This window comes from Arachis hypogaea, chromosome 12 (assembly GCF_003086295.3).
Source record: "Arachis hypogaea cultivar Tifrunner chromosome 12, arahy.Tifrunner.gnm2.J5K5, whole genome shotgun sequence".
Classification (NCBI taxonomy): domain Eukaryota; kingdom Viridiplantae; phylum Streptophyta; class Magnoliopsida; order Fabales; family Fabaceae; genus Arachis; species Arachis hypogaea.
Window position 1 is genome coordinate 39,760,807 of NC_092047.1, and position 6,098 is coordinate 39,766,904.

A 6,098-nucleotide genomic window follows, 5' to 3' on the forward strand; every position below is an offset into this window, starting at 1 on the left:
ATAATTTCAAGATCCATGAACCTTAGAGATAGTCTAATGATAATAATAACATTCCTTACTTCCCCATCAGGCTCTGATACCAGATGGCCCGATGGGGATCAAGGAGGGAAAGGGGAAGAAAGGCTAACAAAAATAGAAAATGCAGTTATGTATGAAGAAAAAATAAACACTACAAGAAAAAAGGCCTATGGCCACGCTTTTTTCTTGCCACGCTTCAAAAGCGTGGCCAAAAGTGGTCAATGGCCACGCTTTTATGAGGGTGGCGATAGATTAGAGATTTGGCCACTTTTTTTATTGCCACGCTTCAAAAGCGTGGCGAAAAGTATCAACGGCCACGCTTTTGTAAGGGGTGGCAATTGATTAGAGAAACGGCCACTCTTTTTTTTGCCACGCTTCAAAAGCGTGGCCATAGAGAGAAACAAGGACGTTTTGAAAGCGTGGCGACAGGGTTCCATTACGGCCACGCTTACAAAGCGTGGCCATATCCTAGTACTCTATTGGCACGCTTTAAAAGCGTGGCCAAAAGGTTCTTTTCTGCCACGCTTCAAAAGCGTGGCCGTAGAGCTCTTTCTTGTGCCCATTGCCTTCGTCACTCGAAACTGTAAGACTCAGAATTTTCATAAAATTTTTTTGTGAACTAATTTCAATTTATTTATGTATTAAAGATTTTAATTTCAGAAATTATTTTATTAAAGCTAATTAAATCAATTTTTGATAATTAAATTAAAAATTTTATCTAATTTTACAACTATTGGGTAATTTGCATATTTAAATTATAAAGTTTAGGAATCGTAAAATAATAAGAATTTATATGATTTGATTTAAATAATTGTGATTCTAGAAATTAATACTTTAATTTTCATGAATAAAGAAAATTAATTATATTATCTATAGTTATCGAATTAGAATTATTTATTTGAGAATAATTTGTAAATTGATAATTAAATATTATTTTTAATAAATATTAGTGTTGGATTAAAACAAATTTTCAATTATCTTATTACTCTTAATTTTATAGAATTATTATATTACTTATATAAATTTTATCTTAACTCTAAATTCCCAAATAAAACCCTAATTTTAATCAAATTAAACTATAACCCCTCCTAATCTAACCTAACCACCGCCACTCATCTAACCTAACCACCCCCACTCCCTAACCCAAACTCAGTTCCATCCTTCAGAAAAAAAAGAGAAAGACAGAAAGAAAGAAAGAAACGAAGGCAAGAAAAAGGGAAACGGGGAAGGGGAAAATCAGGGAGGAAGAGAGCGTCGGAGAGGAGCCGTCACCGCGCTGCTCAGGATCGTGTCCCGCTCGCTACCGCGCCGCGCTCAGTGTCGTCCTTGCCATCGCAGCCGTGTCGTCGTCACGCACAAGAGGAGGAGAAGGGGAGCAACGGGGAGAAAAGGAAGGGATGACACCGTCACTGGGCTCGCCGCCGTTGCGTCGCAGAAGCTTCCAGTCCCGTTGCCGCCGTTCGCGCTGTCACCTCCAGCCCGCGCCGTTGCCGTTCATGAAGATTGAAAGAGAGAGAGAGAGAGAGAGAGAGAGAGAGCTCGGGAGCCGAGGAGAGAAAGGGGAGACCCGTGCTCAGCCACCGCCGCGCCTCTGCCGCTGAAAAGCTCCGCTGCCGCCACTGAGATTCACCATCGGTAAGGGTTTTTGAGTTTGGTTTACCTTCGTTTAAGATTCCAAAAACCTTATTGTCCCTGCGTGTTGGTTTTAGTCACCATTGAAGAAGCTTCAGCCGCCGCCGTCGATTGTCACTGGGGAACAACCGCCGTGCCTCTGGTCGCCGGAATCACGGACTGGAGAGAAGGGGGTTGCCTCTCCTATTGCTGCTGTTTCGTTCTTTTATCCTAAGCTGTCTTTGTTTCCAATTCCATCGAATTCATTTCTGTTTTCGATTCCATTGAGTTTAAATTCTCTATTTTGCTGTAACCATGGTCACTGTTGCTGGAATTACTGATGCCGCTCTCGGTGCTGAATGGATTAACCACCATAGCTATTCTGCATCACCTTCACTTTCCATTATTTCGGTGCTGATGTGAGTTTTTATGAATTTATTTTATACTTTTCCATCATCGAAGAGGTAGATATCCCAATTTTATCTTCTGTGATTAAATGAATGTTAATTTGTTTTGTAATGCAGCACTACTTTGAAATGCAAGATGGGGTTATTCACGTATATCCAAATAAAGACTGTAAGTAATTAGTAATACACCAAGTTTCTTGTAGTGTCTGATTTGAACTACAGAATATAGGGAGCAGTTTCATTTAACAAGTTTCAGTTTTTTGTTCATTGCATCTGACATATTTTTAAGTGCCCCTGTCCTGTTTCACTGACTATTGTTTTCTCTCAGATCTATACTGCAGCTGTATCAGCAAAAAACTGGAAATTGTATGTCCGTATTTATTGTTTTCTTTCCCCATCTGGTTTTTTGGTGTTGGGCAAGAGGGATTGCAGGTTTTGGTCTCCAGTTACTGCTTTCTCATTAACTGATATTTTTACAGATGTACCTATAAAAACTTAACGATAAAAATTAATAAGTAGCACTTTTCTCAATCAAAGAAAGGAAAGGGGCTGGGGGTGGGTTCAGTTATAAAACCCTGTTTGTCTAACTGTTTTTCTTAGGATTTTGGCAGAGGATCTCAGCTGACTCCTGTTTTACATCTTGGAGCTGGAGCATGTGCTGGAATAATTGCCATGTCCGCAACTTATCCAATGGATATGGTTCGAGGCAGGATAACTGTACAGGTACATCTTTACCTTATTTTTCTGTTTACCAATTGCTTGGTTTGCAAATCACATAGAGAGAAGATATAACATTGGTTTTCTTCGTGTTCTTTGTGCTCTACTGCTCTTAATATTTATAGTATGCTTTTTGTTGATGATTACTTCTTTACAAAGTTGATGATTACAGTCATGATCATAATGGCAAATATGACAAATCTTAATATTGTGCTTGGGCAATTCATGCAACTGATATAATTAACTCCCTAAAGTTCTCCACCCCTCCTCTCCTGCTGTAGTGGCTGTAGTGCTGTTATTAGAATTAATGCTTTCTTATTTTTAATTGTTTTCTCTGTTTTCCAGGTTCCATTGTAGGTCTAAACTTTGCTGTTTATGAGTCTTTGAAAGATTGGTTAGTTAAATCCAATCCATTTGGTCTAGTGCAAGATTCTGAGTTGAGTGTGACAACTCGCCTGGCATGTGGTGCTGCACCTGGAACTGTTGGGCAAACTGTTGCTTATCCCCTTTGAAGCACCTTTAGATTGAAGGTGTGAGTATCATTTTAGAGAAGCCAATCCATGCATGTTGTTAGAATTTTAATTATTATTTTTTTAGGTGTTACATATCATAGCCCATATTGTTAACGTGGTTTCTCAGCCTGGGAAATCGTGGAATAATTATTGATTACTAGACCATATAATATTACTCTACTTAACAACATTATCTCTTTTAATGTGATCATAAATGTTCCGAGGAAATAGAGTGTTCATGCAGATGTCTTGATTAATTTCCAACACCTAGACTACATGTGTCAGCTTTCTGTTTCACTTGGGTTTTAGGTTTTTTCAGCACTTAGATTTGTTTTACAAACCAACTGCTGCTTTCATCTGCAATATCAAATTCCCTCTTCAGGTGGCTAGCTTTCCATTTGATGATCATAATTGCCCACCACTTCAACTGGTTATCTCTTTCTGTCATAGTGCATACTCGTGGTTGAAGTTAGATATTGAGAATGTTGTGGTTGTCCACTGTAAGGCTGGAACGAACAAGGTTGATGATTTCTAGTCTTCTATTATTCTTGAAGGTGAGTAGTATCTAAACGTTTTCTTCTAAATTTAATGAACCTGCTTTACATTTACTCCATCTTTCTTTTTATGCTGCTCAGTTTTATTTATATTTGGTAAGTTAAATGTGCTGCAGTTCTTTCCAATTGCTGAGGAGTCAATGGATTACTATAATCAGAAATGATGTGTTGATGGAAAAGGACTTGTTCTGCCCAGTCAAATTGTAAGTTCGGCTTTGCTATGTCCTAATTCAGCCGAAAATTGGGGATTCTGGAGTATTACACTCTTGCTTCTTCTTGTCTTATGTCTTACTTTATCTTTTGTAACTTAAACATGTTTTTTGTTCCCTTGTTGATTTTGCTATTTCAGGGAAGCTGTGAAACATTTTGATCCTGGTCCTAGTGTTCCTCACAGCCATACCAAGCCTTATGTACGATCTAAGGGAAGGAAGTTTGAGAGGGCTAGAGGAAGAAAGAACAACAAAGGACTTAGTGTTTAAGTTGTATTGTTTCTGTATTTTTCTACCGTTTTTAGTTTTGGAATTTGAACTCGAAATTTATTTTGTATTTGAATATTAGTTTATTAATGTATAAAATAATTAAAGCAAAAATTATGTCACTAATAAAAATTGTCTTGCAACAAAAATTGCATACTATATTTATAGGTTTGGTAATAAAAAAGGATTGAAAATTTATATTGTGTAGTAATTAAGATCAAGTAAGAAAAAGAAATTTTTTTTTAATTTAACAAGCCTTTCGCCAGGCTTTAAAAGCGTGGCCGTATATCTCCCTATCGCAATGCTTTAAAAGCGTGGCCGTATCTCTCCCTATTGCCACGCTTCAAAAGCGTGGCCATATCTCTACTTATCGCCACGCTTTAAAAGCGTGGCCATATCTCTACCTATTGCCACGCTTTAAAAGCGTGGCCGTATTTTCCACCTACAGCCACGCTTTTACAAGTGACGGTTTGTAAAAAAGCGTGGCAAACAAAAAGCGTGGCAATAGGCTGCAAAAAGCGTGGCGATAGAGCAACCGCCACCCTTTGATAGGTCACCCTTTCAAAAGCGTGGCAGTAGCTTAAAAAGCTTGGCGAAAAGCTATCGCCACGCTTTTTTCAGCTTTTTGCCACACTTTAAAAGCGTGGCAATAGACGTGTTTTCTTGTAGTGAAATATGCAGAAACTAAATAATTAGTAAGGTGGTTTGGTAAAACCAGCCATTAATATTAGAAGAAAGCTAGCACTAGCGGTAGTCCGCCTACAATAGCTAAGGGAGAAAGAGATATATGATATAAAATTATATTTTATTGATTGGAAATATGATTGAAAAGAAGAAGGGGAAAGAAGAAGAGCTGGAGAGCTTACAAGGGGACTCTCAATCCTTCTATCTCTAACCTCTCTCTATGATTGTGTAAAATGAAGGTGCCTCACAATGAGAACGAGACCTCCTTTTATAATTAAAAATCTTACTGTTTCTACAGTATAGGTAAACATGACCTAGACTATAGCTACAGTTCAAGTTTCAAATAGTTTCGGTAATTGTCTTGGCATTATTACAATATTTTTGGTTTTAATCATTAGCTAGACAAACTTCGAAACAGTCTTCCTCAACTTGACTGTCTTTGCTTTCTTCATCACTTTCTTTTTTAGATGAGGACTTTTCATCTTATTGAAGCAAGTGAAGGATCTGTTGAAGCTTTCCTTTGATTGATTGCTTCGATTGTGAGCCTACAAGGGTTGCCTGAATTTGTGCCGTTTGATTGAGAAACGAGGTCGTTTCTGGGTCTGAAATCTTCTGACTCTTGGGATTGGTTTTGAACCAATCTCTGACCTTTTCTGGATAGGCCATTGATGAATCAAATTGTGACCACCATTTGACATAAGCATTCCTTTGTAAGATTGGGAATGCTTTAGGATGGTCCGGTTTTGTATATTGATATTGCCACGAGAATACCCATGACAATGAGAAAATTGAGAAAAATTTCAACATTACAGGAACACATGTTTCCTGAATGTCAAATTTTGATTGAAATAGTTTATACCCTTCATCGGTAGGTGAGGGTAAGATTTCTGGGATTGGCCCAAAGAAGTCCCACCATTGGTAGAACCAATTTTGAAAAACATAGTTTGAATTTCTTTTGAAATAAATTAACCATGAATGTCTGTACTGAGTATTTTGAAACCAAAATACTTTAGTCTAGGCTTCTATATAGTCCCAATAATTAAAACCTATTGGGTCATAGTTTTGACAAAACTTTTGATTTTTGTTTAGATTATTTCTAAATTGCTTTGGGGTCAGGAC

At 37.7% G+C, this 6,098-nt stretch overlaps 1 long non-coding RNA gene across 2 annotated transcripts; it reads left to right on the forward strand.

Annotated features, from left to right (window-relative positions):
• The first annotated feature begins 1,189 nt into the window (after positions 1-1,189).
• LOC112729228 (uncharacterized) lies at positions 1,190-4,009 on the forward strand. Of its 2 annotated transcripts, XR_011869136.1 has the most exons (6): positions 1,190-1,653; positions 1,728-2,048; positions 2,154-2,759; positions 3,099-3,283; positions 3,648-3,819; positions 3,936-4,009. It is a non-coding gene; the product is annotated as an uncharacterized lncRNA (long non-coding RNA). The 2 variants fall into 2 exon arrangements; XR_011869135.1 differs by lacking the exons at positions 3,648-3,819; positions 3,936-4,009 and having other exon boundaries at positions 3,099-3,640.
• Positions 4,010-6,098: the final 2,089 nt, after the last annotated feature.